The 23,952-nt window shown below is 39.0% G+C and overlaps 1 protein-coding gene across 1 annotated transcript in view; it reads left to right on the top strand.

The window, feature by feature from the left end:
- The window catches only part of lamc3 (laminin, gamma 3), a 130,578-nt gene that overhangs the window by 10,114 nt on the left and 96,512 nt on the right, over window positions 1-23,952 (top strand). The window lies entirely within an intron of this gene.

The raw sequence follows: 23,952 nt of genomic DNA, 5'->3' as shown, positions 1-23,952 counted from the left end.
TTCCTTCAAGAGACATGTTTTACGTAGAATACACTTCAAAAAAATGTGAATGTTTGCTTATTTTTTGACTGCATTACATTTCAAAATGTTGCCAATGTTAGATCTTAGTTTTGACATCCAATATTTATTTTCAAATACTCCTGGAAAAATAATGTGTCCCAGCTTGTATTCTGATTCTAATTCTGACAGGGTTATTATAGGCCAGCTATCATCACAAGATCACATGTTGTAACAGTGCCGTGCAACTTAAACGTACACTTTTACACAAACAAACATACCTCAGAGCTATACACATATACATGCATGCCTTCAAGCCCTTTGGAAGCCACTGAAGAGATTCTAATATTATGTTTGGATCTGATTAACATTTATGAAGCTTTGAGAAGGCTGTGCTGAATTAATGGCAGCCTCTTGGGGGAGAGTCTGGGAGGGGCGGGCACAGTGAAACTTAGCAAAAAATGAGTAAATAATAAAGCGCTTAATGCAGCCACTCCTTTATTTATTTGACAGGGCTGTGTGTAAATACTTTTCCCTTTGGTAATTACTAAAGATCTTAGCCGTCATGTGTATTAATATATGTTTATTTGAAGGTCTCAGCATTGCTTACAGTAACTTATGATTGATCCAAATAAAAATAACCGTGTTACAGCAGTTTATGTGAGTTAGCTAATTCGAGCAGAGATTGTTCAGGACCTCCATGAATAATGAAACCATGGTACTTTCATCTCTGAGCAAACATGCATTTATGGCCATAAATAGCATATCACAAAATTGAATTGAGTTTGTCCAACTTCAGAAGAAAAGAAGTATTTTAAGATGGCAAATCAAAACCAACATTTATGAAAATATCAGTACAAAACATTTATACTGATATTTTCTTTTCTTTGGTTTAACCTTCAAATCTAATGGTGTTATCTGACGGATCACTTTTACATTTTAGAGACAGCAAGATTAAAAAGAAAGTCAATGGAAAATGGTTTAGTAGTCAAATTCAAATCACAATCAGTTTTAGGTAGTAGGTTTCCCGTTCAAAGGATTTGGCCTATTTCTTAAAAAATGTATTACAATGTAGATTTAATTTTCTATTCTTTAAATTTAGAATAGAAAAAATGTAAGGTACAATAAAAAAAGTAAAAACATATGGGCATATCTTTTTGTATGATTAAAGAGATATACATCTGTGTGCAGCCTTACAGTATATAATGTTCAATGGCATCAATCTCTGAGGGAAGCAGGCTTAAATGTGTAAGTACTGTATGTGGTTAGCTGGGACATACTAAGTGAAGGACCAGGGTTTACACTTACAAGGCACGTTGGGCAAGTTTAGAAGAAGATCAGGGTTTCAATTTAATATAAAAAAATGATTAAATATGTTGTGCTTAAATTGACTCTGGAGTTTGTCAATTTTTAACCAAGAAGTTGCGTGCTTTGAGTACTTAAGAATCAACATGAAAACAAGCTACACATAATGTAGAAAAATACATTGATTCTCGACGACCAGTTTGCATATTTATGGTTCATTCAATGTCTCCTCATTATTTTAAAGAAAATGTATTCATGGCATTATGTGTCTCTCAAAAAGTACTTGCTGTTGTAAACCGTGATTGGAGAAAGGAGAAACCATGATGAATAATCATTCAAAAGTTACCATTTCTCAGTAAAACTTCCACCACCACCTCCATAGTGTTACATGATGTTTACATATAGGCCTCCCTCTGCCCGGGTGTTTTCATTCTGGATGTTGCTTGTCTCCACCATAGACTGTATATATAAAGGTCTCCACTCTACCTTACGGTGCTGTATGCATGTTGCTATTTTTACTTCCTGTCTCTAGAACATGAGCAACAACAAAAAACCCTACCCTGTAGAGTACATACAGCTTCAACAGTAATCCTTAATTATTAAAGGAACTTCATGCCGCGATGATCAGTCCTCAGTGATGTTAGCTAATGATAACTCTTCACCTGTCTGGCCTTTTTCCTCAAATGTCATATCGAAATAGTTCTGGCAATGAAAGAATAGCACTTCTGTAAAGGAAGGGAGCAGTCCTCCACATCATTAAAAAAAGATAAGTAAGGGTGCTTTTTAGAGGAAGTGTGGATGATATGCACACTGCATACCTCCTAACCTCCTAACAAAAAAAGAAATGTGTCAATTTACACCCAGTATTTATGGAGATTTGCAGATTAAGATAAGGCTCTCTATTCATCTGTATTATACTATTTGTATAACAAGATTGCAGTGGTGATTGTTTCCGACTTGTTTGATCCAAATATTTTCTAGAACTCCTGAGCATTGTAAAGGACAAAAGACTAAATCTATTGAAAAAGGATAGATGTAATAAATCAAAAATTCACAGTTTTTCTTTTAATTAATTTCATATTTAGCTTCAAGCTTTTTTTGCATAACATCAATGTAGCAGCACTATAACATACATATATATAATCTAAATAACAAAAATCTAATCTCTTTTCTCATTTTTTCATATCGATGATACAGTATCATGAAATATGATTACAATTGATTGACATTCAAAGCTTCATTCCTTAAAAGACGATTCAAATGTTTAATAAAAGCATAGAGCCTTGAACCCATCTTCCACAATTTAATCAAGTGAAGACGAAGAGTGTGTGTGTTGCTCCCTCTGGCAGTATATGAGCTGTCCGCTGGATATGATAAATGAATATGTTATAAATCAATCTGAAGATGATTAAGCTAGACTATAGCACACCCGAATCCCAATATTTATCTCGGCTCATTCTTGATGCTTTGATACTCGACTATGAAATATGTTGTTTTAAATATCTGAATGCAACGTTCAGTGCTATCAAATATTCACATAAAAACCTGTTCAGAAACATACGGCTGACTGATAGATTGTAACTGATGAGGATTCATTATGACGGCATCATTGTTTTATTCATACTCTCAAACTTCCTTAAGATGTTTCATTTCAAGAGCACAACAGTGTGATGTGGCTGACAAGCCCTTAGGGCTACATATGGTATCTCTGCACACACACCTTTACCCCACCCCCCTGCCACCCTAACACTCACATGCTTTCTGTGCCAGATGCTGTCTTCTCATAAATCCTCCCCTCCCATCAGCCACGGCACTTTGAGTAGGTGACATCTCTCCAACCTCCTGCAGAGTAGAAAGTGGCAGCTTTCCTCCAGAGTGATGCCATTTTAAACTGGGAAAACATGGAGGCTGGAAACACAGCAATGCTGAAGACACATCAGCTCTCAACATTTGCTAACTGCGGTGAGCAACAGGATGGAGACAAGTTATATTCCCCTAGTGTCTACAATGAGTGAAAATAGAAATGAAATGCTAGTGGGCAATGGGTTGTGCACATTGTGTGTCAGGCTGCTGGCAGTAAAGCGACACACAGCCGTCTGAAAGAGGAATCTGCATGTACGACTGGTTTAGCTCCTGAGCTGAAAGCCAACAGATTCTACTCTTATCTGTCTTGTAAGAGCCACAAATAAAGGAGAGTGAATGAAAGAGAACACATTTATGTGACTGAGCAACGGCCACTCAACCTGCTGTCGATAAAAATACCTCTCTAGAAGTTTCTACAAGTAAGGATGTACTCTCCTCAACACATAATTCCTGCATTGTTCCCTTTCTCTCTGCTCAGTGTGTTCCTCCTGCGCTACTTTTTTAAAGAGAGCATTTTTTTTAAATGCTTACAAGAAATGGTAGCAGCAGAGATTATTAAACTGTCACTTTCTGAATAATCTCTTCACATGAGTCTATCACTACTATTCCGGCCTCTCTATCCATCTGATATATACTTCTGAACTAAGGCAGGCTGAGACATTAGAACATTGTACATTAGGTTTGTTGTAAATACAGCATTGAGTATTTAAATTATTGTTAAGTCAGCATTATGTTTTCAGTTGGATATGCATGCTTCATACATGAACAGAGCCACAAAAACATTGAAAGGATTATGTGGGATTAAGGAATTAAGGTACAGTAGCATAAGAGTAAACGATAGGGAGACAGAGCATTGGTGTTATTCAGGTTGGTGGAAATGTGCTTAATCTAATGACCCAAGTTATGTTACAAGGAAGAAAAAGAAAATAAAGTTTATACTGTAATCTTATTTTTTTCATGACATTTAAATTGCCCAAAACTGTATGAACCCTATATCGAGGGGACTTTGTTTCTTGCTTACACTCAGCAGTTGGTACATTTTGTTCAGCTTTCCAAAAGAAAATAATGTTCAGTTGGCTGCTGCCTGCTGCTGTCCCATAATTCAGTGCAGGTGACATGTCATTTTGTCCACACTGAATGTTTCCCATTAAGCTCTGTAAGGTGTAAAACGAGAGGGGACGACTCTATTTTTAGGCTTTTTGAGCACTTACAGTAGTTATCATCATGTGGGTATGTGTGGGGCGCAGTGTTTTGTTACACCTAAGGTGTTATCACACCTTAGGTGTAACAAGAAAGAATGTTCTACACCAAATGATCAGTAATGTAGCACAAGTGTTGTTGCAGCTTTTGTCCAGACTCGAATTTCTCACCTATTCAATGGATTTGCACGCACTTTCATGGAGCCTAGGTGATGCATCCAAAGAACCTTAGTAACCCCCTGACTTTACTTCTAGCACCATTTATGTCCTGCAAATATGCTTATAATATTATTTCCCTCTCAAGATGAATGTTGTCCACTTCAGGGATCCTTTGGCTCTGCTTGCACAATAATCTGAATACTTTTTACCATGACCGTGCATTCCCATCATCCTCAGCTATACTGTACGTTGTTTAGAGCTGATTACCAAACTAAACATAATACCTGCTAAACATCAGCATGGTGGCATTGTGTTAGCATCTTAATGTTAGCATCCAGCTCAAAGTGGTGCTACGCCTCTGAAAGAGACACTAGGATATCTTTACTATGTAGCTACCAAAAAGGGGGCTTTAAAGTTTTTAAATAACTTAAAACCCATAATGTTCACAGGGACTCTTAGTACCTGTTGAATCATTGATAGTATTACGTGACAAATTAATGTTTTCAGTTATCTTCCATTAAAAGCACACCACCTCTCCTTGCTCTGGCTTTAGAGAGGGGTCATGCATTTCTAATAAAAACCCCTATGACTCAGCCTATTGAACTGGTTTTACACTTCAGAGGATTCATCCAAAAAGTAATGCGTGTTTATCTTGGAGAGTTTCTTCCCAGGTGTGTCTGTCCACAGCAGCTGGTTGCGTTGAAATTGTCAGTTTAGTTTAGGGACCTTCCTAACGGAGGGAAATTACCCGAAAGTAGGTTCAGTGGCCGTTCGCGGAAACAACCGATCGTAACCGAGAAATTATATCATGAAAGTTATGGTGCTTATTAAGCATTTTACAACTTATGTGGTAACTTGCCAAAGTGCTTTATTTTGAACGTTCAACACTATAATATCAAAAGGAGAAATATGAACTTTTTTCCTGATATGATCAAATAAAGTCTCACAGTGTTTACTGAGCTGTGTGGGGCAGAGTTTCCCTTAGAATTTTGTTTAGCTGGTCAACATGTCCGTTAAAGTTGAAATCTTCCGGACAAAAGGAGAAAAGTGCCGGTCAAAGGTCTTCTTTGTTATTTATTGAGCTTTAAAACAAATTGATATGATTCGATATTAAACAAACTAATTATAGTAGATTAACTACATTATTCAAAAGTGTACAGTAATTCATAACCAGAGAATGCAATTCCTGAAGAAATTGCTAGTGGGAATGCTTTATGCTGAAAAGCTGACGCTAAACTGCTATGCTGAAATGTAATGTGTTAGAAGAAAGTGAAGAATTTAGATTGAAATGATACATGAACACTGGGGGCTTGAATGTGTGATGAGAGAAGAAAAGTAAAAAGGCTTAGAAAAGCAGCAGAATATTTGAACTGCAAACTTTTGAACTAACTTGATGGCGAATGATCTGTCGCCATGCCAACGGCATTTGATGACATCCCATAATACGCTTAGATGCGTTGATGGCTGCATCGTTACCAAACCTGTGAAGTTTTGGGCCATTTGGAGCATTTTTACTGAAGTTATGAGAAAACCGTGTTTCATGGCGGGCATTGTGTTGCCATGGCAACGGCATGTCCCGTAGATGTCTTCACGGCTGGACTGTTAGCACACATGTAAAGTTTGAGCACTTTTTGAACATTTTCATAGGAGTTATAGCGACATCATGTTTTATGGCGAGGGATGCGTTTCCATGGAAACGGCATATGGTGAGATCTCAGATTTGGCGAAGAGCTGTTGAGGCATGGACCGGTGATATACAAGTGAAGATTGGGGGACGATTGGACCTTGTCGATTGGACTTACAGCGACATCGTGTTTCAAGGCGAGTGGTCTGTCGCCATGGCAACGGCATTTGATGACACCCCATAATACGCTTAGATGCGTTGATGGCTGCATCGTTACCAAACCTGTGAAGTTTTGGGCCGTTTGGAGCATTTTCACTGAAGTTATGAGAAAACCGTGTTTCATGGCGAGCATTGTGTTGCCATGGCAACGGCATTTGAAGAAACCCCATAATTGACGTAGAGCTGTTGAGGGCTGGACCAGTGATATACAAGCGACGTTTGGGGGACGATCGGACCGTGTCCATTGGACTTACAGCGACATCGTGCTTCATGGCGAGTGATCTGTCGCCATGGCAACGGCATTTGATGACACCCCATAATACGCTTAGATGCGTTGATGGCTGCATCGTTACCAAACCTGTCAATGTGACATCATCGTGTTCCATGACACAGGTGTTTATATTTGAGCTAACGACGACAGCTGTGTGTCACCAATAATGCATAAAATAGGTGGAACATGTTGAAGTCAGTATGAAGTCTCCATCAGACAGAAAATAATAGGCTCAGACAGTCTGTTAAACTCCAGTGACCACGTCGTTAGCTCAAACACGAACACCTGTGTGTTATGACATCATCGTGTTCCATTATATTTGAGCTAACGAGGTGTGCAGAGATCAAAAGTTTCCATTGTTCTGAATGAGAGATAAACCTCTTACATGTGAACGTTTTGTTGAAGAACCGTAACAGATATCTGTGAAATTTCAAAATGTGAAGCATGTCAAGGAAGTTGAGTATCTGAAGTGTAATTTTTGTGTACTTTCGGGTTGATAATGTGGCCTTTTTGGCAGTTTAAAGGGGACCTATCATGCAAAATGCACTTTTGTACGTCTTTTATACATGAATATGTGTCCCCGGTGTTCCAGGGAACTCACCAAGTGTCAGAAAACACAACCCTCTCTATTTTCCTCCATACCCAAATCTCTAAAAAAGGGGCTGCAACGGATCTGATAAAAACTGATCCAGATTTGAACACTGTCCTGACGTCAGGACAGTGGCGCTACGGCTATTGGGCCAACTCTCCACCTATCAGGGGAATGTGGGGTTGGGCCACGGCCGGCCATTGCCGCTCGAAAGCGCTGGAGACGCTGTAGTACATATGCCAGGCCTGTAAGTGGCGCTGTAGTCTGCCACAAAAGCAGCGAAGAAGACTTCCCGCGCATGGTTACCATGGTTACCCTTCTGTTTATTCTCCACTGTGGCTTTTTTTCTCCCTCCCCGAGGCAAGCGTTTGCTTCTCATGCTGCTTTAATTCAATGCAATCCCTCCCCGTCGAGGCAAGCACTGTAATTCTCTCCGGTTAGTCCACCAGCAGATGACAAACACCCACCTCTCCGCCTCTTCCAAGGAACGAGGGGACCGTGCAGCAGAGTTTCAGTTAGGTTTTCTTTCGCCGGTCAAGATGTCCGTTAAAGTTTAAATCTTCCGGACAAAATTAGAAAAGTGCCGGTCAAAGGTCTTCTTTGTTATTTATTGAGCTTTAAAACAAATGAATAACGACTCTATATAATAATATAATAAAACACGGAGGACGGAGATCTCCCCCCTCTTCTGATAGCCCAGCAGCTGATCAGAGCACGCTATCCTCTCCTGCAGGGGGGCGTGGTCAGCTGCAGCTCACAGAATCAGCCCCCTGCAAAAACAGTGCTGGAAAGAGCAAATGGAGCGAAATGAGGCATGGCTAAAATGCATGATCTGTTTGGTATTTTGAAAACAGAAACGTATAAAATATACCTTATATAGGTATGGCCCTACAATATATCATTTAAATATAGCATGATAGGTGTCCTTTAACTAAAGGTGTGCGGCTGCTACCGTGAGGAAATATCAGCCTGAAATTACAATGGGCTTTAATGGAGGCATGTTGAAAGTTTTTGTCACTTCATGCCCTCAAGAGGCATTTTGTTTAATTATTTTGCTTAATTATTAGTCATTTGTCAAGCTACGAGATGTTTTCCTACATTTGTCATGAAAAATTATGTCTCAAGGATGTAGGGTTTGGGAATTATGGCAGTTTAAAAAATAAATATGAAGGCAAATTTCAAGATTTCCTCCACTCTAGCTGTGACATCACGCACTCTAGTTAATGTTAAAATCTGAAGAAAGCCTCTTTACCAAGGTCTGAACAATGTTTAATATCTCTAAAAGTAAGAATCAGATTTAAAAGTTGTGTTACACGAATAATGTCAGAAAGATGTGCAACATTTTAAAGTTGGAATGAGGTTTCTGAGTGAAAGTATGAATGAGCAGTTGAAGTCACATGAAGATTTGTTGAAGTCTGAAGAATTTCTCCATTGACTTCAATGGTTAAAAATGTGATGTATTATGGGATGTATCTCTGGAATTATGAAAGTTATGAATGATAAAAGTAATAGCCATCGATTCCCGACTGAGCTGAACGTTTTGATGTTTGAACGGAGTTTCTGCGATGTTGAATGTGGGAGGAGAAGAGGGCCAAAATAAGCCGGCGGAATAATAAACTTTTTGTCCGTAGCATAACATAGTGGGAATGCTGTTATCAGCATTCCCACTATGTTATGCGGGAATAATAAAACGGAGCGCTCTCTCCCTCTCCTGACAGCCCGTCAGTATCATGCAGCTCGCGGATCAGTAATGAGCAGAGATGGGGTCGTTACTAAATAAAAGTAATATATTACATATTACATATTACTTTTCAAAAAAGTAATATATTACACTACTTCGTTACTCTCTACATAAAGTAACTCGTTACTTTACTCGTTACTTTACTCGTTACTTTACTCGTTACTTTACTCGCAGGGCCGGCCCGCCCCCTCCCTACAGGCAGATCACGCAGACTGCGGCGCACCTACAGTGTAAGCGCGCCACAGTTTTGCCTCTGCGAGACTCCACTTGCACCCCCAATTACTATTGCAATAAGGAAGACATAACACAAGTCTTTCTTTTGATATGCTCTTTAATAAAATAGGCTACCAGCCTACCACAACAAGCTTGCAAGACAGTTTAGCATGTGTTCTTTGCAGGTGTTTGTTGAGGTTTGACGTGGTGTTTACAGCAGTGGATAACAGCTTCTGGCCTGGACACAGTTTGCACCTCATCGTCACATTCCTGTCTATTCTTTGGACGAACTCAAAATAATGGGCATACCTCCACCCCTCGAAAGTTATCGCTGACTCAGCCATGTTTATGCAGCACTGCACATGGAGATGTGGACGCGCAAGTCGCGCAGATTACGTACATATAAACCTGCGGCGGAAACCCCTCTTGTCTGTCAGTGTGATTATGACTGATTTTATAAAAGTAACGAAGTAACCCGTGTCGGGACAATGTTAGTAACTGTAGTGTGATTACTGAATTATAAAAGTAACGCGTTACACTACTCCGTTACCGACAAAAGTGTAAACGCGTTACACCCAACTCTGGTAATGAGTGACCCGACCGTAAAAATAAACATATCTATAACTAGTTTAGGTAGTTTGAGAGGTAATTCAAATAGCTAAGTGTGATTTTCTAACCTGAAGTGTGTATTTTGCTCCGCTCACCGCTGCAGGTGATCATGCAGAGCTGCGTGTCAACTCGTCAGCAGCAGCTGATCTCTCTCTCCCGTCAGATTAGACTTTACTCGCGTTTATGTCCATATCGATCAGATCTAGCTAGTTCTTCTAGCTAATGATATGACTACCTGCTTATCAAGACACCTAAACAATTATCGTCGCTATGCAACCGGGGGAGGCCGCAAAGTATAGCGCAGCATTATGCATTTGTTTACATGCCCACCGGAACCCCGAGGCATTACCAACAGATCAATGCACAATCAACCCATACAGGACATCTCTTTCTCCACATTAAATGTAAGACATTAGAATTGATTTTTGTCTGTCACATACTCTTCTTGTCTGTCACATACTATTCTTGTCTGTCACATAAGTGGCGCAACTGATGCGGTATTGTGCTAAGGGGAAATTATTTTGACCGGACATTTTAACCGGAGAGATTTAGATTTGCCGGTCTTCAGCATATTTTACCGGTCAAAGTCCGGTAATTACCGGCTAACGGAAACTCTCGTGTGGGGTTTCTTAAACTTTAAACATGTTTGACTGGTGATATACACATTGATAGATTAAGGACTAACAAGTTTATAATAAATACATTTGTATTTATTTTAAGATCTTTTCATACAAGATACGTATTGGGATCATGTGGATTAATGTGGGAGAGGGTGACGAGCATAAGTTTCACTTCACTTTTTTATTTCAATTCCAACCTTGGTCGTGAAGAACATAGGCCTATGTTTCTCTGTTGTCCACTTTCTTAAACCATAAAAGAGAGCACGGTACAAAGTATCTAGATGAGTTTACAGTAGTCCGCCATTCTTATTATACATCCATGTAGTCCGCTGTATAGAAAACTGTAGTGTCCCCACAGCAGACGCACTTTTAATGCCGTCCGCTGGTGCATCATAAATACGTTGATAGTGCAAGTGCAGTTGGATTCTCAAAGCACCGCAGTCTCTAAGTCCTTTTGAATTCTCCTATCCACTATTCCTTAACCCTGTGACGTTTCACAAGGAGGTCAAGGAATAGTGGATAGGAATAGACGATAGGAGCTGATTTTTGGACAATTCGACTGCAACCCCTGTCTCTGCTGATGCACCTCAGCAGCATCACAACTGTCTCTTTCTCAACGAGGAACAGCAACAGCCACTTTGATTCTGTTGTCTGTTCCTCACTCAGTATCTCTGGTAATTTCAGTTTTTCTGTGAATATGAAACCATCGTGACCAGCTGGGTGGAAAAATCAATGAATTTAGCATTAGTCAGTTTTTCGGGAAAGAAAAAGTATTCAGTCAGTAGAAAATAAATAGGTTTGCATTCAAATTCTACTCCATTGTATTCCATAGGCGGTATTTTTCGAGACTAAACATTGTTTTAATTCATCTATTCCAGAGATCACATCTTTCCTGAGATTAACTGTGAAAGACGATAACATAAATTGTTATCATAAAGTGTTAAATTATTTATTTACTCTGTACAAAGTCATTAAAGGGCCCATGTCATGGCCATTTCCACTGATCATAATTACATTGTTGAGGTATACTAAAATAGATTTATACTGTGCAATTTTCCAAACTCACATTGGTTTCGCATACAGCATCTCTGTCAAGCATGTGTATTCAGCAGTATTCACTTTCTCCACTAAACGACTCGTTGGAGCTCTTGCCCCCCCCTCCCTGTGAGCCTAGTGTGCTCCGATTGGTCAGCTCGGCCACTCGTTCTGATTAGTCAACCACCAGAGAGGCTGCGCCCATGTCAGTGCTTTTCCCGGCTGCTCTCAGCGTAACATCAGTCTTATCATGGCGTCGGTACAGCGGTATATTTTATATACATATATATTTTTAACTGTTGTTATAGAAGAGTGTGACGGCCCCAGGGCCTTTGTCTTACGATGGGGTGGAGCTGAAGAAGCTAATCAGCACGATCACGGACACCTCCGGACACTACGGCCCCAGTCTCTCTCCAAAGCGGCTGCAGGAAGACTAACTCTGCGATCCTCTCAACCACCTATCTTTGCATTTACCACAATAAATGTGCCGTGGTTTTGTAAACTCGTGTATGTCTCCTTGTCTTTCCGTTGTGGCCTACGAGCCGCTCATAACAAAGAGTAAGTTATTTTTACCCGTTATAAACTACTACTGTTTGATGAGAAATCAAATCATGGTTTGCTATATATGAATTCAGGGAAGAAAGGATAGGCCTACTAAGTATTTCCATTAAACTTTATTTTTAGAAATGTACAAAATGAACATAAATATACATATATACACGGTATATCATCCATTCCTCCTCCTCTTGCCTGCGCACAGCCGGTGCGGTGCGGTGCCTTTTAGCACGACGCCTCAGTAGTAGTAGAATCCCTTCCCCGTCATGGATTGTCCGCCAGGATCTGGCTGGACGAAATCAAATGCAAATCACAAAATATTAGAGAAACTTAGTTGTTTTAGATTCGTTAGTAGTAGTTGTGTAATGAACAGCTTGCCTGCTAATATGCTAACCTAGCTTTGTTTACCTTGGTAGCTAACACGATATGAACGTTAGCTTGGAGGAAAGGCAACTATAATGCAGTGTAATAAAACTACTATGAACAAAAGCTAGTGGTTCATATTAGGCTAGCAATAACGTGTTTATAATTGCAATCGTATACGGGTATTCTGCTACCATACAATGTAACTTGCATGAATACATTGTTTTGCGCTAGCATACAGCTAGCCTCGTTAGCTACATGCAGTATATGTACGGTCACAATGTACGGTAAACCGGAGTATACTGTATGAGTATTCCGTGTGTGTGACTGCAGACATTCTCCTGCCATGACAAACATGTAAGGCCATCTGCTGACATTGTAGTTGATATATTTAAACGCTAGCAACGTAGCATCACAAAAATGTTTTTCTGACCAAAACTAGCTCAAGCTCCGTGTGTTAGATCGCTACGCCAGCTATAATGTAATTACGTTTCGCGACTGACCGGCAAATCACCCGCAGTATACTGTCAATAGGTATTTTGTGTGTGAATGCAGACATTCTCCTGCTATGAGATACATGTATGCAAGGCCATCTGCTGATATTAGAGTTGATATATGGAAACTCTAGCAACTTAGTTAGCACAGTTAGCACTGTGTCAATGGCTTAGCAGTCCAACACAGTTTACACATTTAAACAGTCTTGTTTGATAAATACACAAATAACAATGCAAACTTACAGGTTGTATACCCAGATCTTCCCCTGCTCCAAACGGTCCAAACAAGCTGTGCATATCCGGCCTCAAACTGGGCAATGTTTTTGGAAGCTTTCGTCTGTGAAATGCCGGTTCATCGAACCTCTGGAGGAGGAACACGCCGCTGCTGGTGTGGCCATAGCTCTTCGGGATTGGTCCATTTCGTTCCGGGTACCGCATGACATCAGGCGGTACCCGGAAGAATCAAATGGGCAGTGACGTATCTCCAACGAGGCGTTTTGGGGAGGTATTTTCTGTGTTAGAGTTTTACTCGCTACAGGGTGTACTTTGAGGGTTTTGACTCTGCACACCGTTTACATGCATAAAAACCTTCATAACACACAAGGGGACGGGTAATAACCAGAAAAGCATGACATGGGAGCTTTAAGATTAAAAGCTCCCTATCAGATTTTATATATTCAATGTAAAAGATAAAATATGTAGAGAGAAATAAATACTTTATTTTTGAACAACTTAATGACTACTGCTTCTGATTTAAGTACTACTGAAGTTAAGATAAACATTAATATAACTCAACAAAGTGTTTATTATTGAATGAATGGCCGCTGTTATGAAGGCAATTAAAACAATGTATTTTATTCAAAACATCGTAAATTACCCGCCTAGCAGGTTATTATAAAATGTTGCTTTAATTAAATACAAATAATAATTACATCTTAATGTGTACTGTGGAATTAGTTGCTCTCTTTACAGGTATGCAATTTTCATTTAAACAATTTTCTCCTCTCCTGTTGATTGTAATTATTGTATGAAAATAAGTCTTTCCTTTTTTGAGTCCGTCTGTAAACTTACTTTTTCAGTCACACTTTATAAAACAGCTTGGATTCCTGTTCACAACAACGGGAAATATTCAAATTTCTGATTAAACTATTGAACCTTTTAGATGTTTGTATTGTCATGATGAGGCCATGCTAAGAAAAAAACTTGTGTGATCTGTCAGGACCTTAGTTGCATTAAAACCTTGCCACTAATGCTGTTGTTGGCTATGTTTCAGTAAGCTTTAGATGACATCGACCTGCTGATTATAAAGCTGTGAGGATCAATATTAGCCAAGAATACATAGATTGGGTGGCAAATCTCTCAAAAGACCTGCCAAACATCCCCTCTCCTTCGCCCCCCACATCTCCCTCTGCCTCCCTCTTAAACAACAAGATGAGAAGACCTATAATTGACTGTGATCTGTTCTCCCATTAGAATAAAAGGCGGATCAATGGCACCATTTCTTTCATTAAATCTCTCATTTCCCCTCTGTTTTAGGGCTGATGGGACAGATGGGTATAGTGAGCAAACACAAAACCACATCAGCCATCCCCTTTGATGCGAAAGCAAAGCCGGTGGAATGTCAACTACTATTCTGTGCAGTGAATCATCTTTAAAAAAAACAAGATGGTGAAGCATACTCTTATTTAATGTTGACATACTGCTTCCCCACTTGACCAACAAATACTAGAATAACAAAAAGAAAATCAATAAAACTCAACTCAATAAAAGAGTCAGGGTCGAGAACAGCACTCGAAAATAATACCCACAACTGCACTATTTCTTGAATATAAGATGAAGGGCATAGACAGGATGGTGGAGAGGGCTACAGAGAGGGATGTCACAAGCACATCAGGAGATGTAAAGAGCTTTACTGACCATCAGTATCGTGCATCTACTTGTGCATATACAATTCACAAACAATATGACATGTGAGCCATTTGCACCATTATACACCAAGGCCAATTCATTGTATGGGTTAGGGTTAGGGATAGGGTCTTTACAGTGTGTTGGTCAGGTGTATTTTGGTTCAGATTTTTGTTCCCACTTGACCCCTCCCTTACGCAAAGAAAATATATTTCCCCATATATTAACTGTCAATATATTGCATTATTTTGTTTTCTGATTTACTGGTTAATTGAAAAGATTTAATAAAGGAAATCTTGCTGTTGGCTACACCAAGTGATACTGATTAATAATCAACATGAAAAACATATTTATTCATATCTACAAAATATATTGAAAATATATTGAAGATATATAGAATAATATATTGTGTTAATATATTACAATATATATATATTGAATAATATATTGTGATAATATATTGTAATATATGTGATAATACATCAGTAATTGCCGCTTTCCATATATTGAGTAATATATGTAAATATATATAATATATTGGTTGTGTATATATGTGAACATACATTTACTATATATTAACATTTATATGGGGACATGTACTATATATATTCACAAATATATGGGGACATGTATGCGCTATATATTCAGATTTATATGGGGACATGTATGTAGAATATATTCACAATTATATGGGGACATGTACTATATATATTCACAATTATATGGGGACATGTATGCGCTATATATTCACAATTATATGGGGACATGTATGCACTATATATATTCAGATTTATAAAAGACCATGTACGTACCATATATTCTGAACATGAGTGCAATATATGTTCACAATGAGGAGAAATGCATGTTCTGATAAAAAAAATCTTTCATTTAATTTCAAACCTTTATTTATGCAGGTGAATCTCATTGAGATCATTGATCTCTTTTTCAAGGGTGACCTGCTGCAAGTAGGTTCCACATGAATACATATAAACATAACAGAAAAACAAAAAAGGACATCATACAGCATATTTACAGTGACTACAGTTTACATAGCTAGTAACATTTACAGGTTCCAACAGTTTCCGATTGGATAGCATCTATCCTTGCTTTAAAAACATTTAGTGGAACCAAATTGCTCAGACTGTTCCAAGTTAGCGGAGCTGCGCATCTAAATGCTATCTTCCCTAAGACAGTCCTAGCAGTTGGCACATTTAATAAAATCACAACATTCGATCTCAGGCAGTAGCCACCTACAATTCGCCGTGAGATCAGGGAGCAGATGTAGGAAGGAAGTTTCCCTAACATGGCTTTGTATATAAAAATGTACCAGTGACTGAGCCTCCGTACAGTTAGTGAAGGCAAACCTGCCCTTGCATACAGGGTACAGTGATGGGTTAATACTTTACAGTTTGTCACAAATCTCAGTGCACTGTGATAGGCGGCATCTAACTTGACCAGGCAATTGGCAGGTGCATTCATATAGATCAGATCACCATAGTCCAGTACAGGTAAAAAGGTCACAGTGACTAGCCTTTTTCTGGCCTCAAGTGAGAAACAGGACTTGTTCCTGGAAAAGAAACCTAGCCTAACCCTCAGTTTTTTAAGCAGGTTATTGACATGAAGTTTAAAAGTGAGACAATCATCAAGCCAGATACCAAGGTATTTGTAACAGGTAACCACTTCAAGTTTTATTCCTTGTGTAATTACAATATCTAAAACAGGCTCTGGTGTCTTTTTTAGTTTTTGAAAAGAGCATTACCTTGGTTTTATCAACATTTAAAAGAAGCTTAAGCGCTAAGAGCTGAGTCTGAATAATGAGAAGCTTAATTTGTTTGTTTCTATCAATGTGTAACAGTTATCAAAATACTCATTAAAAGAAGGACAAGGAACGAATAAAAGAAAAGGCCTATAAACAACACATTATGTAATGACTCAAGAACATTTTAATGTAATTATGTAATAAAACCCACATTTTGTAATAATCTGCTGCATTCTGTAACATCCTGAACGCAATATAAAATAAATGTCCCTGCATTTTGTAATAAATTATTACATTTTGCAATGGTTATTACAAAATGCGTGAGTTGCCCTTTTAAAAAAACTGTAATATTCATTATGTAACCATAACCAAACTGTAAATATATCCCAAAATTGATGTTGATATACATGTTGGCTAATGAATATGGTAACACTTGATCTAGTTTTGGCCAATGAAAGATATTCTACTGAAGTATTTTTAAATTATGAGTAAGGATGATTCATGGTTGAATAAATAAATAAACAGTTGTAATGTTATTGTTTGCAACTCATTTTGTAATAACCACAGCAATATGTAATAATATATTTCAAAATGTGGCGACATGTATTACATATTTGCATTGAACTTGTTTACTACATAATGGGCAAATTATTACAAAAGGAGGTGTTATTACATAATGAAGGGAAAATGTATTACATTTTGTATAGGTATAGTTAATAAATGATGCATTGTTATTTCATACAGGGCCAAAAAAACAGTCTTGTACCCTATTTGATCGTCAATCTTGTTTTTTTCGTGCCTTTACTCACAAATTCTTGTGTTAATGGATGTTCTTATATCTGATGTCTTGGTCCCTGGATGGTGGTTTACTACAGCATCTGTGGAACAGAACAATTACAAATAATTAGAAGTTCACAAAAGACAGCAGGAATTAATATAACAATATCCATAATATCTATATTAAAGCATGGGCTGGCTTGGTGAATAATGTGGGAATACAAATAGTGGAAGAATAGGCTTTGTACATTTTCGTCTGAGTGTGGCGCTACTGGTTGGTATATTTTATGGAATTTGGACCAAGCATCTGCATCTGTAACAGTTCTGTTTAAAACTTTTTTAAATGTAATTGCATTCATCTTTAAAGGTGGGGTAGGTAAGTTTGAGAAACCGGCTCGAGATACACTTTTTGTTATATTCCATGGAATGCTCTTAACATCCCGATAGCAATGAATATCTGAAGTGCTTTGACAAAAAATCCATAAAAAAAAATATCATCTGTGGAAGCCGTGGTACTGTAAAAAGCACATCCAATCATTTTAGCTGGCCCGGCTGAAATGACTGGATGGCCTACCTGCCTGTCAGCCTTCCATCTGTGCACAAACTTATCTCGTGCCCTCATTGGTCATGTGCGCGTTTGTGTGTGTTGGAGGAGGGGCTCTGTAAGGAAGTGGCAGATTTTTTCCGGCTGTGTATTTTCAAATTCTAGCGCACTCGAGCTGGTTTCTCCAAAATTACCTACCCCACCTTTAAAAGACTACTTTTATTGAATGAGAGTTTTACCTAGCACAATGAGCCTGGGGTGGTGGGAAGGGAGAACTGGGCCTCGGCATCGGCAGGAGTGGTAGTCGCCTATGAGTATTAGAATTTAGATTAACAAAGGCATAGAAAAACCCTGAAATATGTACTGACACAAAGCTACAACCCTCGATTTTGTAAGTAGTAGTAGTAAATACATACGTATATACAATATACAACAATACGCATAATGCAATTAGCAGTACCAGTAATAAAATAACTGAATAAATAGTAGTAGAACCTTTATTTAGCCAGGAAAATCAATTAAGAACAACTTCTTATTACAATGATGACCTGACAGGAGGCAAAAGGCATCCTGAGGGGATGGGGTTTGGAGGAAAAAAATAAAAAGACAGACTCCGGGCACTACAGAACCCAGGAGACAACACAATGACACAGAGCAGAGATGACAGGCATAGCAGTTAAACATATAAAATCTCTAAAACAATATTGCTGTGGTTCAATCTGTCATTAAAATAATATAGAACATTCATCCATTCAATCATTCATTCCTTCATGGCAAGGATAACTAAGCTGAGTAGTGAATAAAGTGATATGTGAAAAGTAAAATGACAGTGAAATGAAATGACAGTGCGTTCCTCACCACTGCGATCTGGCTCCTCTGTCCTCGTATCTTTTGGGTCTGATTCCTCACTACTGATGTCTGCCTCTGCATGGGCCCTCTCTCCTTATTTATTCTGTCTCAGTCACCACTGCTATCTGGCTCCTCTGTCCTCTTGACTTGTGGTTCTGCAGGCTTAGTTCGACCTATGAATTTCAACAATGCTCCTGTAAAATATATAGATATATAGTATTATGGGTCAACATTAAAATAACATACACTGGAGAGCAAAATGTGAAATGCCATTGACTGTAGGCTACATATTATCCACACAATTGTCAGCAGGGGCAATAACAACTAAAATGTGAACTAACTTGAATGCATTAGTCCACAACACATAGCCTAACGTAGAGTAGAGAATGAATGAATGGTTTCTGCAAAATACACAGAAATAGAAATAAGGTTCAAATTACAATAACTAACCAGACGATGGTTATTAATAATAAGCAACAGCAATACTAATTGTTGCTAAAACACATTAGACACGTTGCAAACACACGGCTAATAAAAGCTAAGTTAGCATCTCATCCACACACTATCATAGCTTAACTTAGCTAACTAGCTAGCATTAGCTCAATTCCTGAACAACATAGAAACTAAAAACGGGACATCAAGACTCATTAACACACTGACTGAGCAGGACACTATGCATACAATCTTATAACATTACCAACACTAAAGATCTGCATATATGCTCACATTCTTCACGAACGCATTCTCTCTGTGACGATGGTAATTATGCATGTGACGATGCGCAATAATGTCCTGAACGCACATGTGTAACCAGCTCGAAGACCCGTAGCTGAACTACTTTAGCTGTCCCTAAATGTGCCTGACTAAAACACGAACGATATAATGCAGATCAAGGAGAACAAGGGGAATTTACAAGACATAGACTAACTGTGGTTACATTACTTAACTAGCTCATCATCGTCACCAGTCAGAAAATGTCCGTTAGCCGTGGGGCTAGTTTTCGCTATGTTAAACTCCATTGACTTATGCTAAAATGTTAGCGATCTAAAGGTCCGCTATTTTTGGCTGTTTTGGGTCGACTTCAGTTGACTGTAACATCGAAAATCTTCGAAATTGAATGTTCACAAAGCTGCGGACCGGTTATACACTCATACACGAGGGAACTAACATAGCTAATTTAACTAACGTTAGCTAATGTAGCTGGTGTAGTGCCGAGAGACGGGACATACGGATTAAGCAACTAGACTACTTGTAGTGTACATGCAGAATTATTTCAATTTAAAATAGTTTTAAATGCTCACACACATACCTGACTCTGGTGCTGTATTTTCCTCTCGTTTCTTTTTAATTTTCCGTTTCGAAGCACCTGATGAATGCTTTCTCTTTGACACTCAGCGACAGAATCAACAGACAGAGGCAGCAACGCAGATTTGAATCTGCCAATCAGATCAATCTATTGCTGGAGAGGGGGGGGGGCTCCCCGAAATCAGCCGGAAGTGGCGCATTCGAATACTGTTTGGGCTGTCTGCCGTGGATGGGCTGCGTTCCACTCCAAATAGCCGGTCGGCCGTAATATATGCATAGATATATATGCGTGCATATATGCATATATATATATTTATATATATATATATATATATATATGAATATATATATGCGTGCATATATGAATATATATATGCGTGCATATATGCATATATATATATGCGTGCATATATGTGTGTGTCTATATATATTTATAAACTGTATATTATTTTCCATCATTCAATGGACAATTTGTACTTTTTTTATATGTAGGCTACCATCAAACATATGTTCATATATAAAGTGGGTAACTATACAAAATGAAGTGAGATAACTGTTTATGAATATCTGTTCAATTTTATGTAAACTCATGAAAGATAAATGAGTGTTTCAATAAAACTATTACATATAAATGTATAGTGCAGTTTTTGTTTTCATTGCAATATATTTTTTTTATATGTATCAATATATAGCCATACATGGTCCATGCATATATTGCAATATATTTAAAAATATAAGGACTACTTTCCCATATATGGAAATGTATGATCCAATATATTGTATTATATTTACCAATATATTACAATATATTTTTGTTTCATAAGGGCTGTAGGCTAGTTTAGTTCCTTGCAGATCTGTCCATGCTAATTTCAGATAGTGTCACCACAACACTGAGGTGCTGTTTACACGGGAACGAAACGGGTTGTATCCGCTACTTTTCTCTTTCATATAGCCCGTTCGTTCACACGAGGCCGTAACGGAACCGCGGAAACGGACCCCTAAAACGCCTCTCCCCACCTCTGCTGCTCACTGCTGTAGCATGGTCAGTAGCTACTGTCAGTAGCTACTGCTTCTGCTACTGACCATGCTACAGATGTTAGTGCAACATCTACAGCTCCTCTACCACAACCATCAGCAACAAGTGGACATGGAGAACTACATGAACTACATGTTGCTAAATCCACAGAGAATAAACAGAAGTGCAACCAGGCAACCATGGCAACCATGCTCGGGGGTCTTCTTCGCTGCTTTTGGTGTATTTTGTGGCGGAAGTACTTCCGACACTTACAGGCCCGGCATATGTACTACAGCGTCTCCAGCGGGTCGAGTGGTCTCGTGTGAAGGGACACGTTTATTGAGCCGTATCCGTGTGAACGGAAGACTTTTTTGATAACGAATTCGGTTCGTTTGCGTTTCGTTTGCGTTTGCATTCCCGTGTAAATGGGGCCTGAGGTTGCTCTAAAAGGCGTCATGTAAGTCCTGTCCTCTCATGCGGCTTTCACACCGGCGCTTTTCACTTTCTAGCTCCTCGCGAGAGCTTTTCTGGTTCAGCTCCCGTTTCCCTTTTCAGCTCCCGCTCTGTTCACACTGCCCAGAGCTGCCGCTGCTGCGTCATGACGTCACAGTTTACGTCGCTGATTTTCTCCCACAACAACAACGGGCCGGGGACTGCATCGGGTCGTGTTGCTTTTAATCATACGAAGCCAGATTAAATTAAATAACGACTTCTCCAACCTTATACTTTTCTCCAGAGTGCCGTGGTTCATTGTTTATTAATGTGTTTCAGCGGCATTTACCGACCGCTGCAGTGGCTGCACTTCCACGGGAGTTTATTGTCCCGTTAGCTCCGGGTTAGCTCACACGGCTCTAAAGTATTCACTGTCTGACTGTCACACAAGCAGCTGATACATATCCCCAGTTCCCCTTAAGTGAATGTGTGTCAGTCTGAATTGACGCTGTTTGGCATCACAACGCTGTTATGAAAGTTTCTCTGGTATAACATGGGTGATGTTAGCATAGCAACCGAAGCTAAACTGACGACTTGCTAAGCCGTTTTCTATAGGCACATTTTACCGGCGTATTTTTCATTATGATTCTACTTCTGATAGTCGGACATGACAACCTGTATAGCCCATGTATCTCCACAATGATCAATAACAGCGAACGGATGGTCAAAGTAAGGTTTCCTGCACGCCTCGACGTAAGAGACGTAAGCGACGCCGCGTCATAGCTCCGAAGCTCTTGCCTCTGGACCGACAATTTTTTGGAGCTGGAAGTGAACCGCATTCCGGAGCTATGACGCACCGCCGCTGCGGTGTGAACAGGAAAAACCGGCGCTTTTCAGGCTCTAGCTCCCAGCAGGAGCTGGAAAAGCGCCGGTGTGAAAGGGGTATCAGAGTCTTTGCTGCTGACGGGTCGGTGGTGGAGCCCAGCTATATGTATTCTGTCATGGGGGCACTGTTTGAACAATATTGTCAGTGTAGCTACTGTAGTTCTGCAGTTCACTATACCCACTACCTTCAGAAGTTGTTGATTCCATCACTTTTCCTTTATTGCCGTTAGCGGCTAAATTCTAATTAGTCCCAAACTTTGGTTTATGAACCAATGTTTGCTAAAGTAATTGCCATCCGCCTAAGCTGTACTTTGTGTTAGGTGGGAAAAAGCAAATGTTAGCACACTGACATTGGCAAACCTGGTAAATATTACCTGCTTTTCATCAGCAAGTGAGTGTGCTGATGTAAGCTTGATTCTCTGCTGTGCCTGAGAACAGCTTCACAGCTGCTGGCTCAACCTTAGGCTTGTTTTCATAACTTAAAGAAAAAACGTCATGATACTCCAACTATGAGAAATCTCGTTTGTATATCATTTTATTTGATAAGTTAAGGCTTACTTTATTGATCCCAAATTGGGAAATTGTTTTGTTACAGCAGCATGATAAACAAGGAATTGCACATGTTAAAAATAAGAATAAATCAATAGAGTATCACTATCAAATATACAATGTTGTGTGCAAAAGTAGTCGCTGTCTTTTAATTAAAATTGAAATGCAATGAGGAAATCTGTTAGATTATGTCAAGAAGAGCCCATACCATTTTCCTGTTAGTGTTTACCTCCTGTCTGTCTTATTTTGTTGATTTCACTGACGTCCATTTCACTAACTTCTTTCCTTCTTTTGAGCTATTTTTCTTATTTTTACTAGGGACCGTTTAGCCATCTTTAATCCAAAGTCTTGTGCTCACCACAAATATACAATAAATATTAAAAAGATATCCCACTGTGTTTCTAATGGAGAAAACTAATGTCCACAGCTGATGTTAAATTGACCAGATTTATGTCTCCGGATTGGTATGACTGCACATAGTCCCTTAATCTCTGCTCTCCTTCGAGAACTATCAACCTCTGGAAGATCCAAATTGACCAATGAGCATTGAGGCTGCATGCTTTGTAATAACTTATGTTATACATTACATATGCACATCTGTTGATATATACCAGTTAGTAAAGCTTTCTAAACATTTCACTGGCAGTAATCATGTTGACTGGGAGTTTTTGTATGGCTAGTCTGGGATAATGGTAATAAATGGAGCGTCACATTTTATGATTAGTTTCTACTTACAATGATGACCTCACATTGTCGCTGTTATAACTTGACCTTTTCTCATGTCGAATGGAGGTAAAGGGAACACTGTAATACCCTGCGGTTCGGTGTCTGGGATTGAACTCCTTTAATCCTCAGACTGTAAACCCCCAGTAGCTGAAGCACAAGTGGAAGAGAGGTAGTCGTGATTATAATCACTGACTGGCCTCAATGAAAACACATTTATAAAACAAGCCTCAGTCTCTAATTTAGTGAATTCCATTGCTCAGGCTGAATGTGTTTTTCAGTGCTCGAGTAAATGCCTCGAGCACTTACTTATTCCGCATTGTTTGTAGCAATATTGCATTTCTATAGACATG

Source organism: Trematomus bernacchii, unplaced genomic scaffold (assembly GCF_902827165.1).
Source record: "Trematomus bernacchii unplaced genomic scaffold, fTreBer1.1, whole genome shotgun sequence".
NCBI lineage: Eukaryota > Metazoa > Chordata > Actinopteri > Perciformes > Nototheniidae > Trematomus > Trematomus bernacchii.
This window is presented reverse-complemented; position numbering and strand designations above follow the sequence as displayed.